Source organism: Artemia franciscana, chromosome 21, assembly GCF_032884065.1.
Source record: "Artemia franciscana chromosome 21, ASM3288406v1, whole genome shotgun sequence".
NCBI lineage: Eukaryota > Metazoa > Arthropoda > Branchiopoda > Anostraca > Artemiidae > Artemia > Artemia franciscana.
In genome coordinates this window covers 12,298,866-12,312,705 of record NC_088883.1, presented here as the reverse complement: position 1 = coordinate 12,312,705, position 13,840 = coordinate 12,298,866, and the positions used below count along the sequence as shown (strand labels likewise).

At 34.9% G+C, this 13,840-nt stretch overlaps 1 protein-coding gene across 2 annotated transcripts in view; it reads right to left on the bottom strand.

Annotated features, from left to right (window-relative positions):
• The window catches only part of LOC136040532 (tyrosine-protein kinase transmembrane receptor Ror2-like), a 141,896-nt gene that overhangs the window by 25,145 nt on the left and 102,911 nt on the right, over positions 1-13,840 (bottom strand). The window lies entirely within an intron of this gene.

Below are 13,840 nucleotides of genomic sequence, written 5' to 3'. Positions count from 1 at the left end.
AGAAACATGGTCATTATCGAATACGAACCTAGTCCTTTATGTGGTAGAACATATACAGCGGAGCAAACACGGATCAGTCAATATTTCCGCTAAAGGTTGGTTTCCATTTAATCAAGATTCTGTTTAAAGACGGAACCAACATTACTGGTGGATCTTAACCGTCGAAAATTTGTTATTCTTTTACCTTTAACCCTATTCCTTCCTCATATTTGCAATTAATCTTAAATTTCAACTTGAAGCGCTTTTCTCCAATAAAACAAGGAATACCAATAGCACTTGAAAGAGAAAAGAAGAAGGAAAAAATTGGTTTGGTTTTTAAGCACGAAGCAAACCGTGCCATCTTCATTTAAATTAGAAGAATAAGATGAATCTGAAAGCTCTTGAAACTTGATTGGTTCCTAATTTTCTTAGTTTACCTTCAGAAGAAGTAGTCGGTATATATTTATCAATAACAGAAGGAGAATATCGAAAGATGAAGTGCGATTCATGGTTTTAACAAACAAAAGATATTTAAGATTGATTATCACTGGGATTGCTTTTGAGGACATAATCATTGTTCAAAACAGGAAATGAAATAACGGGTAACTGCATGAGAGGAATAAATTAATGACACTGAGCTTAAAGAGCTTAGCCATTTAAAAGCCATTTAGCCATTAATTAGCCATTAAAATTCAAAATCGAAAGACACCATATAAGTTTTTAAATATCCTGAAGCACATACGTGTCATCTTCATTTAAATTAGAAGAATAAGATGAATCTGAAAGATAGCACGTATGTATACTTCATAGTGGGCTTAGTGAAACGAAAATGGTTTCATGCTTGATAGCACAAAAGTTATTTTTTTGGTATTACTTCTCATTTTTAAGGAATGTCCTTGTGACTACATAAAGCTAAGAGTTAACTAACTAGTTTGTCTTAATTTATGTTCTCAATCTGTAGCACAGGAGCATCAATGAGCTCTTTGGCCCCTTCAACACCCCCCCCCCTCTCAACGTTTTAGCAGAAAGGACGTAATTTAGCATTTTAGCAGAAATAAAAACTTGCAAATCGCTTTACAGTTTATGCAACACATATCTAAAAACTAGAGCAAACAAACTCACACATGATATTTCCATACATTTGTAGAACTAAGAAAAACATACGTTTAATACAAACACTTTTACTGGCAAAAGTCACATACAGCACTCAGTAGTCTTTCACTGGCCACTATAAGGACAAATTTTAGCATGCATTTTAAATTCTGCTAAAAATTCAAGCAAGTACAGTTTCGGAAAGTACTAGCTTTTCCGAATCTTTCAAATAAAGAGAAATATCACCAGTTATTTAATTTGAACTAGGTTTGTAGATATATTTTGCGCAAAACTGCGAAGCAATAATTTCTGTTCGTTTTCAGTTTCAACTACCAACGCGGTGAAACTAAATAAAGTCAACACGAGTGCAGCAGTAGCTACAGTATGTTATAAGGTATCTGTTCTTATGATTTATTTCACAGCCCCAGCTGTTATTTATATGTGTACACTTATAATTGGTGACTTTGAAAAAAGAATCGTTGAATATATCCATCACTTTCCTTACCTGAAGATTTGTATAGTTCTCTTTAAGGGGATTCGATACCATAAAAGTTATGTTGCGAGTCCCAACGTCGGCTGAGAGTCTCAAAGACAAAGGACCCGTTAGCAAATTTTCCCACCACCACAGCGAACTTCCAAAGAAATTTGGTAAAATTCGATAGGTGATCTTAAATAAGTCAACAGTTCAAAAAGCTGACAAAAAGGCTAGTTTAAAAGTAAAGAAAACTCATAATCCCTAACCAATTGCTAAGCAAAACGCTGTCCATTCAATGTACATACACCAGAAATAAACTGCGTCTTATGTCGGTAAAGATTTTAATCAAGGCGTTTAGCACAAGAGGGACTTCCAAAGCTGTCACGCTATGCAATGGTACTTCTTTTGACCTGTTTTTTAATTTTTTTTCTAAGCTATCTTTAAAATTAAATATCTTAATTTTTAATTAATTTTTTTTTATATATTTTACTCTTTTTTCTATTTTAATTTTTTTAATATTTTTAATTTTTCCCGCGCAGGTATGCTACAATATTTTTAGGGACTGCCCTCCTTTTCCTGAACTTTAAAATGAAAATTCAGCACCGTTCAATTTTAATTAAAAAAAAAATCGCGGTTTCTAACGATGTAAGTTTCACTAAATCGGAGTATCTATATCTCCGGTATAAAATTGGAGAAGTTAAACGGTTTTTATAAAATTTCCAGGAAAGTAGGTGTCGGCTTTTAGTTTCCTATCGTTTATTGGATCTCTTATCAAAGCTTTACAAGCTATGGCAAGATCGCTAATAAATTATGAATAGTTTGAGCACATAAACTAAAACAAAATTGGCAATGGACGACATAGGGTAATCCTTAAAGGTATCGAATCGTCTAAGTACGAAACACAATATGCCCTCTTCTGTGTAATATGTGTTCTTTCTCAAAGTTACAATCTGTATTCCCATGGCTTATTTCCTGAAGTGGATTTACTAACAACAATATCTTACATGACTAGCCAGCTCTTTAGTCATAATGGATTTGATAATAACTTCTTAGCAGATAGTTATCGTAGTATAGTGGTTCTGACACTGTCCTTTCAAAGGAGGATTTGAGTCTAACCTAACCTATCACATTGCTCACCAGCATTTGCTACAAATCAATGGCTGTTCATGCAGATGACAAGATTACAGAAATGTCAACCCCCCATTACCCACCGATTCAGGATTGGATTTAGACCCATAAAAAGCAAAAGCAGGACACAAGTCCCCCCTTCCCCCACCCCATAAAAGGTTAAAACAGGTATGGGCATTCCATAAAATTCACTTGCGTAGCAATTTACCAGAGAAAGAATTTAACCCCCCCCCCCATTCGAGTAGGATAGAGCCCAGACTCTCAAAAAGACAGAAGTAGATGGCACGCTTTTACTTCCCAACGAATCTCATTGAGATACTAAACTCAATCTGATATATGTCGTGAAGACACGAATTTAGGAACTCTCTCACTCGATAAAAGTCAACCCGAATGAGTACAGACTTACAAAAGGCATATTTAGGTTCGTTCTTACGTCCTACCAAGTTTAATCGATATCCAACAGCCTCTCCAGAGACATTTTCTGGTGAAAAGAATTTTGGAAGCTTTTCTCCCTCCCCCCCATACACACATTAGAAACTGGATTAAATATTGACCCAAAAAGGTAAAAATAGGATGTTTTGTCCGACCAAACTTGGGTTGAAATGACATCTTCTGTTAGAAGCGTTGAGGAGACAATTTATGCACCCCTTCCTCAAAGAGGCTGAATTAGATTCTGCTCCATAAAGGGAATTACTAGGACACTGGTACTTTGACTAAGTCCCTGTACATATGAGCCAGATTAAAGCCAGTCTGTTTTCGATCTAAATTTCATTTCAGAGTTTTCATAATCGTACATTCAGGAGAGACTCCTATCAAAATCGAAGATCCCATAAAAGAATCGAACTTGTAATTTAAAAATCAGGCTTTACCAGAATTATTTTCCGGAAATAAATAAGAGATACAGAGTTCTGATCCCAGGTAAAGAATAAATTATGTTTTCCAACATTAAATCAACGCTAAAAAGTTTACTTTCGCAACTAAAATAGCTTAGTATGTTTCTTTTTTATATTGGGCTATTTAGTAGGCTAGTTTTTTGAAAATTGCTGGAAGTTTTCAAACTTCAGAAAAACTGCGCTTCTCATTTTTGCCATATTCATATCAAGAAAACTTAGGTAATCCATCTTTTTAAGTTTCCAGGCTGCGGACCGCTGACGCCAGAAAAGACGACAGTAGCTGCAGTAAGTCTGCAAAACAGCTAATAGGGCCTGCCCTCGGTCGATCTACAAATATTGAGTTGTTTCTGGCTGTTCTTCTAAGATTTTGGACAACCATACAAGGATAGCCTCCATCAAGTCAAAATCAGAAATGGAAACACTATTTATGTTTTGTCTCTACCATCAAAGCTGTCAAACTGTTTTTCTCAAAGTTATTTTTCTGCCGCACTTCTTTTATTGTCGGATTCCGATAATCACTTTAGTAAGAAAAAGAAAGGAACCAACTCACATCGACTTTTTCAGTGATCGCTTATCTTTTATGTGACCCATTGTCACGTGGAAATTTTTCTCGTCGTTTACGGAAACCTGATTTAAAGGAGAAATTTTTACTCCTTTATTGAGGACATTTTAGAGATAGAAAAGGTCACAACATGAGACTTAGCATGTCTAGTAAGAAAACGAATTCAGCAATTCACCTCCCGAAAAACTACCTTAGAAAAACTTATTAGACAAATCTAAGAAGAATCTCCGATAATAGCTTTAATCAGAACTCGTAACAGGCAAGGTCATTTTGCCCAATCGGTTTTTCGAGGTTGCAGCCTAGGACCCTCCAGCTTCAGGTGAGCCAGTAGGGTGCAGCCTAACGATGATTTTCTGTTCTTTTTTCTACAACGTGAGTGCTAGAGACATGAAAAGAATAAATATATTAGAACAGATAAGATCATACTGCGCAATCGACTTTTATAGGATGCAGCCTAATGACCTCGAGCTGTAAGTGCCTCCTCATGATTTTCTGTTCTCTTTTCCTACAATATATTTGCTAGAAAAATCAGTAGAATATTAAAACAGGCAAGATCATACTGCCCAATCAGCTATTGTAGGCTGCAGTTTAGGACCCTCAAGCTTGAGATGCCTGTTCAAAAGTTCCTGTTTTATTTGTTTGTTTTTGCATATATCGGTTAGAAGAAACGGGCAGAACATTATAACAGACAAGATCATACTACCCAATCAGCCATTCCATGACGCAGCCTAGATCCCTCAAACTGGAGGCTACTACCCACCGGTCTTTTTTAGAATATACTTGTTCATAAAATGAGTAATGCTATAATAGCCTGGCATGACCAAATAATTTGTTTTGCTTGAGCTCTTTACTTGCTTAAACTTTTGGCAAAAGAACTCAACAATTGAATAATCTAATACTTAAAGCAGCCAGACTTTTGACCTATTGAGACAAAGTATCTCCGTCAAGGAGAATTAATGAGATCTCTTACGTTTTAAACAACGAGCCTCGGTTTAAGCCGCTTATGAGCCTACAAAAGTATGGTCTATATAAGAAGTTGCCAAATTTTCATTAGCCTAAGCACCTCACGATGTCCTAATCTAACCCTGGCAACGGAGAAACTTCATGGCCATCGTCATATTTAACAAACGAAGATATTGTATCTCTAATGCCATAATATGGATGAAAAGTTGCCGTTCAGAGCTGTCATAGTTGTAGCGACAACTAAAACCTAGTAAAGAGCAAACCACAGCCCTTAGTAACCAAAGGTTTAAAATTGCGTTAAAAAAAAAAACTATGTAGTGAGATACAATTGCCGTTTGTAGCTGATTCAGGACAACTGACAAACTGACTATTTTTTTGATTAATTCGAATAATGAAAAGTTATTTTGGAAACAAAATTGCAGAAATTTTGAAAGAGCAAAAGGAACAATAAGGACACCGTTGAAACGGCCATTGTCGAAAACCTTAGACAGGAGACTCACAGCCGCCTCCTTGAACAACAAGGAAAACCATTTTTTTTGCACGGGTAGCACTGATCCATTAATTTTTTTTTATACTGTCGTTGCTTTTTTTTCTTCACCACTAGCGCAGCACTAGAGCGTCATAGAGAGCTGTTTGAGGACTCTTTAAAGTTCATTTTTTATGTCTAATCGCTTTTTTTATAAGTTCGACTTCAAATGCCAGCATAAAGTCCCACATGTGCATTTTCGGTACCATTTAAAAAGGTTGAGCAGGGCACTGGAACATGATAAAAACGTTTAAGGACTCATCTAAAAGTTAATTTTTATATCTAATGCTTTTCATACATTCGACATAATAACGCCATTATAAAGTACCATATGGCACCCATGAAGTGCGCTTTGGATGTCATTTACGGAATGGAAAAGGCCTTTTAGAATCTCCATATTTGAAAACTATAGTCCTGAGGTTTAACATCGCCAACTTCTCTTCTATATTTCTCCTCCCAGCCCATTAATATTATTCATGAATAGTCCAGTTGCTAATAGAGCTAGGAGGCTACTGCAACATTATGGTTTAAGGGCATATAATAATTTTTGCTCGTTTTAAGTTCAACTTATCTTTCTACTCTTGTCAAAAAAATATATATCTTTTTTAATTTATTATGCATAAAAGTTCATTTCATTTTTTTTATTCGAACTTCATAGGAGAAAAAAAACACACTTCGGAAGAACACTGAATAGTACATTTACAATTCTGGAATCCCTAATTGAGAAAACTGTATCGGCTTTTTCACTGTTAAGGTAGCAATTCGTGGTTTAATTCTAGTTTCCTTGAGAATTGACAACTATTTCCATTGCTAGGCAGCTGATTTTTAGGAATATAAATGCGAAAGATATTTTGAATTACATTATCGTTACATCCAAAACAACCAGAAACAAGTGGCTAAAACCGTGAAACATTTTTGAAATAATAAGACCTAAGGCAGTTCATAGCATAACGAAGCCTTAAGAATAATAAAAAGAGGCATTTCTATTTCAGGCGTTCTTTAATATCAGTTGAACTCTTTAATGAATCTAATAAAGAATTGATTTACAAATACGCCAATTGACACAGAGAAAAATAATGAAAGCATAGACGGTACTGTAGAAAATCAAAATATCAACCCGTCTATATACAACCGTCCAGATATGAGGTGCTTGCTTCAAATCTCCAAAATCTTGACAACAACAAATAGGAGTAGGTGCTCATTAACAAATTTCACAGTATATCAAACAGTTCGTGGTAACGAACTGTAGTAAGGAGCGACCCGGCTCAATAGTAACCAAAACTTTAAAAAACGGAATTTTGCTAGTAATAGCTACATCAAAAGGATTGCATTTTAATGCTGATTTTAAATATATGAGTTTAATCAAGTTTATTCTTGCCCATCAAAAGTTATGAGCCTGAGAAAATTTTCCTTAGTTTAGAAAATAGGGAGAAACGCCTCCTGAAAGTCGCAGAATCTTAACGAAAATCACACCATCAGATTCAAGGTATCAGAGAACCATACTGCAGAAGTTTCAAGGTCCTATTTAAGAATTAATGACGCTTCTTCACTACTAAGGTCCCTGCGTCGGCCCTGCAGTGCATTCCTGCAGCGTGATTCGATCTCTGGGTCCCGTATTACCAAGCTAAGGTCAAATCCACTGCGCCACCACAGGGCTTCAAGCTCCAATCTACAAAAATGTGGAATTTTGTATTTTTTGCCAGAAGGCAGAGCACGGATGCGTATTTATTTGTTTGTTTTTTTTTTTTTTTCCCAGGGGTGATCGTATCGACCCAGTGGTCCTAGAATGTTGCAACGGGGCTCATTCTAACGGAAATAAAAAGTTCTAGCGCCCTTTTTAAGAGACCAAAAAATTTGAGGGCACCTAGGCCCCTCCCACGCTAATCATTTTCCCAAAGTCACCGGATCAAAATTTTGAGATAGCCATTTTATTCAGCATAGTCAAAAACCTTATAACTCTGTCTTTGAGGATGACTTACTCCCCCACGGTCCCCCTGGGAGGGGCTACAAGTTACAAACTTTGACCTGTGCTTACATATAGTAATGGTTATTGGGAAATGTACAGACGTTTTCAGAGGAATTTTTTTGGTTGGGGGGGGGGAGTTGTTGAGAAGAGGGGGATATGTTGGGGAAACTTTCCATGGAGTAATTTGTCATGGGGGAAAAGAATTTCCATGAAGGGAGCGCAGGATTTTCTAGCATTATTAAAAAAAAACAATAAAAAAATAAATATGAAAAGTTTTTTCATCTGGAATTAAGGAGCAGCATTAAAACGAACAAAAATTACTACGTATATGAGGGGATTCGTCCCCCCTTCAATACCTCACTCTTTACGCTAAAGTATTTTTAGTAATTTCAACTATTTATTCTACGGCCTTTGTGATTCAGGGGTCATTCTTAAAGAATTGGGACAAAACTTAAACTTTGTTGTAAAGAGCGAGGTACCGCCGAGGGGGTAAACCCCCTCATATGCGTAATAAAAACATACGAATACAAAAGTTCGTTACGTAAGCTAACTCGTAGGTTACGTATGTCTTTTACTAATAAAAACGTTTGTAAAAAATTAAATGTTCTAGTTGCCTTTTTAAGTAACCAAAAAACTGGGGGGTGGGCGACTAGGCCTCCTCCGCCGCTCCTTTTTTCCCAAAATTATTCGATCAAAACTATGAGAAAGCCATTTAGCCAAAAAAATAAATATGCAAATTTCGTTTTAATTATTCATCTGGGGAGAGCCAAAATCAAAACATGCATTAATTCAAATGGTTCAGAAATTAAATTAAGAAAAAAAAAGTTTTTTAACTGAAAGTAAGGAGCGACATTAAAACTTAAAACGAACAGAAATTACTTCGTATATGAAAGGGGCTGATCCCTCCTCAACGCCCCGCTCTTTACGCTAAAGTTGTTTACTGTTTTAAAAAGTAGAGTTGAGAGAAAAGTGTCAAACTTTAGCGTAAAGAGTGGGGCGTTGAGGAGGGACCAGCCTCTTTCATATACGAAGTAATTTCTGTTCGTTTTAAATTTTAATGTCGCTCCTTACTTTCAGCTAAAAAAAACTTGTTTTTTTTTTATTTAATCTCTGCATTGAATAAAACCTTTGCTGATGATTCCTTTTTTGTTTATGAATTTTGTGTAGAGAGCCTACTTTTAGCTAATATATGCCAATTATTGTTGGGTCAAACTATCTATAACTGACAATGCTGGTTGGATTTATCAAGCCGCCATACAAGCTCATTTTCTAAGTAGTTACTATGGGAATGGTACAAAGCCTCTGGATAATTCCTTCTTTTAATTTTGTATATTTTATTTTTTCTTTATCATTTATCAGATAGCTGTTCTACAGTGAGTCTCCAATTAAAAGTTACTTTCGTTATGTGTGAATAAATACCGTTTTCCCAAATGTAAAGGGAATATAAGCTGTGGAATTACAGTTTTGGTTATCTTAAGGGGATATCCATCTTTGATGTTTGGTATTTTTCGGGAAGGAGAATACAAAGGTGTCTGTATCAGAGATACGGAGGGGTATTCTTCTACTGGTAAAACCTCCGCTCGGTTATACCTGCCTTAACTCCCTTCCACCCAAAATGGGTGCCAGGTGCAGGTCCTTAACTTTCAACATCTTGGTGTCAAATAATACAAGACCTCAAAAAATTACGCAGAAGCATCAACTTTGGAGATGCATTTTTTCTTCCGAAATTTTGGGGAAGATAGATGGATAGTATAGCTAAGGATAAGCTAGTTCTTAATTTTGCATATTTGGATTAACAAGATCAATAGCCAATTCTCTCGATCCTGGTTTTATGCGCACATTTTTAGGAGGTTTTGTGCGCGTATACCAGCCACAAGTTAATCCTCTGAACACGTCCCTGGAACCCGAGTGGGAGACTCAGGAGAATTTAAGGTAGGAACAAAGAACAAACAAAATTTTAGCCCACAAAACCAACAGAATAAGGTAAATAATACCTTTCCAAACAGACTTTCTTTGATATTAAAAAGAAAGTAATGCAGCGAGACAAATAAAACTTTTTGGAATCACCTTAAATATCAAGTCCTTACTATGTCTAAGCCATTCTAAAATATTGAGGAAAGCGCAATCAAAAAGCGAATATTGGCCCTAAATCGAGTCTTCTCTACTTCTTGTAACAACCAACAATTATCTCTAAGCAATCCTATAAATGAACCTTCATTAGAGATTACAGGGTAGGTGATAAGCTTTATTAACGATGGGATACTAATTGGAATCCTTCAGAACTTAATTCTTAATGCGAGTACGACAATGCTTTAAAATCGATTGTTTGTAAATGTGGCTAGGATGGCTTCTCCATAACTACATTAAATTATTACCAGCCAACGATGTTCTCAAATTATTTACTGATCTTGAAATATCTCAGTCAGGAAACAAAAGATTTAGTGGTACTGCATTGTAGGTAAAGGCAAGGTATTTCTCCGCTCTGAGGAAACAAGGAACTTATCACACTCCAAAGATCTCATTAATAATATTAAGTAAGGTCTTCAAATTTTACGCTTCAATAGATCCTCTCTTTAAAAGAGTTTCTCTCCAAGGATGAAAGGAGATCAAAAGAAATTTGACTATTCTACCAAATCCCTTTGTTAAAGGCCTCACTCTATTCTTAGAGAAGCCAGGAATTCTTTTCTGGTAAATTAACTCATGATAAAGAATGAACTGAAATGTGGCAAATGAGTTCACTACCATTAAATCTTACCAAGGAAGTCTTCTTTAATTGTTAAGTGATTAACATAAATGAAGGTGTATTTCAGGTTTTAAGCCGTAGTAAATTCACGTCAACTACAGAAGCTTCTTAAGGTTGACATCACCGAGAGCAGTTGTGAAGTAACTAGTGACTTATTAGATTTAAAAGGACGTTGTCTTTGTAAGTATCAATTGCATTTCACTCTAATCATATTTTAAATGTGTTTCAATCTGATTGTAATAGCAATGATGATGTTGATGCAGAATTATTTCACTTAAGATGCCCCTTGACTATCTTTAGTAAAAGTTCTTGTTGAAGCAAGTTCATAGTTACTATTCTGTCGTTCTAGCTATTACCAAACCGTCAGCTGTGAGGGAAAAGTTAATTTTTGGTTAATATTCGTCGAGCTTGGATTGCACCTGAAATGATATAAATGAATCTAATACCGTTCAAATCAATGACGTCAACAAATATCATCTTAATCGTCAAAAATTTAAAACTCGTTGCGTACAAATAGGTTTTGAGCACTAGTCCATCGGTTGTCTAGTACAGGGCTTCTTAAATTGTGGGTCGCAACCCCCCGGGGGGTCGTGAGACTACTGAAAGGGGGTCGCAAAGATCCGATACTTTTCAATCATTATAAATAAAATTTTAAAATTAGTATACACACTAAGTACAAATATAAATACAAATAAAAATCATACAAAATACTATTGTAGTTTTATTATAACTTTTTTTTTGAAAAAAGTGGCAATGCAAAACTGTTATGTAGGGCCTATAAATGAAAATATGGAAGTAGCTTAAAATAATAAATACAACGCGCTCTTCGATTTTCAACTGAACCTTCGACTTGATGTCTGACCGCCGGCGTCAGTGTTTGCAAGATAACTAAGTGATTATAAAAGCCCAGACGCCACGTCGCCTTACAGCTTACACATACTGTTTGTACTTCAGTTTGGACTCAGCTTTGTCTTCGTAGTGACATGTGTGTATTTACTGTGTAATTTTCAGTTGGTGTTTTTAATTATTACGTTAAAGTTCAACTACATTTTGTTCAATTATTTATTATTATTTAACCATCATGGATAAATGGCTAATTAAAATTCCAACTAATAAGTCTGCCACGCCGTCACAACCAAATTGCAGTGCTTCAAATCCGACTTCTAGCAAAACAAAAAAAAAGAAAATATGACGAATCATATTTGCAGTATGGCTTCACATGCTCTTCTCACAACAATGAAGAACAACCAGTTTGCTTAATTTGCAAAGAAATTTTGGCTGCAGAAAGCATGAAACCGTCAAAACTGCAACGACATTTGAGTTCTAAACATGCAACGTTATCAAAAAAGCCAATAGAATATTTTCAGCGTCTTTTGCAAACATCAAATAAAGAAAAGAACACTTTGGAGAAGTATGTTACTTTGAATGACAAATATCTATTGGCATCGTATGAAGTTTCGTATTTGATAGCAAAAACGAAAAAGCCTTTTACTATTGGAGAGCAGCTTTTACTACCTGCAGCTATAAGAATGTCTGAAATTGTTCATGGAAAACAGTGTGCTGCTGAAATTAGTAAAATTCCATTATCAAATGACACTGTATCCAAAAGAATTTCAGAAATTAGCAATGATCAATTTCAACAGCTTCTTATGAGGCTTAAAGACAGCTCAAAGTTTGCAATACAACTGGACGAGTCGACAGACATTTCAAAAATGGCACAGTTGTTACTTTTTGTAAGATACATTTATGAGGGAAGCATTCATAAAGATATACTGTTTTGTCGTCCTCTGGAAGGTCATACTCGTGGAAAAGATATATATAAAAAAGTAAATGAGTTTTTTGAAAAAGAAGGATTAAATTGGAAACATTGTGTTGGTGTGTGCACGGACGGTGCTGTAGCAATGACCAGACAAGATCTTGGTTTTACAGCATTTGTTAAAGCTGGAAATGATCATGTTACATTTACACATATTATGATTCACCGAGAGGCACTTGTTGTTAAAAAAATTGCACCAGAATTAAACACTGTGTTTTTTTTTATGAAGTCAAAATCATTAACTTTATTAAAAGTCGAGCACTTAATAGTCGACTGTTTAAAAATTTGTGCATTGATATGGATTCGGATTATACAAGTTTATTGCTACATGCTGAAGTTAGGTGGCTATCAAGAGGTCAAAGTTTGAAACGATTATTAACTTTAAAAGATGAAGTTCTTATATTTCTAACAGAGCAACATTCTAATTTGGCCGATTATTTTCACGATAATTTATGGCTTCTCAAGCTATGCTGTTTGTCAGATATTTTTGATAAAATCAATGATATGAATTTATCAATGCAGGGAGTCTGCGTTAATATGTTTATGTTAAAAAATAAACTTGAGGCCTTTGTTAAAAAAATTCTTATATGGAAGAACAGAGTGGAAAGTGGATCGCTCGAAATGTTTCCATTTACTAACGATTATATAATTAGTAACAATATTTCAAAAAAAGATACTCCTATAACAAAAATTGTAGTTAATGATTTGAAGGATATGGAAGTTTACATGCATAGGTATTTTCCCAATGATATCGATACACAACAATGGATTTACAATCCATTTTCAATTGAAATGGAAGAAATTAATTTTTTAAACTTAAAAGCACAAGAAGAATTTGCCGAATTAACAAGTGATACTACCTTGCGACTCAGATTTTCTCAAGTGCCTGTGCATGAATTTTGGATAGAAATCAAATCAGAATATCCCCTACTATCGGAAATGGCAATGAACAAATTACTGCCATTTTGTACAACATATTTATGTGAATCAGCCTTTTCCACATTAACTTACATAAAATCAAAATACCGTTCAACTTTAATAAACGTTGAAAATTTATTATGATCTGCACTAACTCAAATTGAGCCTAGATTTAATTATTTGTGTAAAAATAAACAATCACATCCATCACATTAATATTGTTTGATGTTAATAATATGTTTTTATTAAAAAAATTGTTACAAAAGTTTATTTTTTCTATTGAATATATAGATATAGTTTTATGTTTTCTTATAAAAAAATTGTTACAAAAGTTTGTTTTTTCTATTGAATAAATATATATATAGTTTTATGTCATTCTATTTATTGTGTTTTATTACGACCGATATCCCGTCAACGTTCCAATTATATATATGTGAAATGAATGGGTACGTATTCTTTAATCCTTACTTTATTTACGTTGTAAAATAGTGAGATATTGCATCTACATCTACGGTTAATATATATATTTCCTTATATGGAGGAGGGGGTCGTTTAAAATTTCCTGAGCTTGAAGGGGGTCGCTATATAAAAAAGTTTAAGAAGCCCTGGTCTAGTAGATTGAGCATTGCCTGGTAATATATTGCTCAGAGTATAACCTCAGTTACCACAGGGCTGAAGCGAAGAACTTTTGTGGCTGAAAAGCACCGCTTCGAAATAAAAAGAAAAAAAATCGTGTTTTGGGCACTTTAGCTGCACCAATTCGAAAGGATGGACACAAA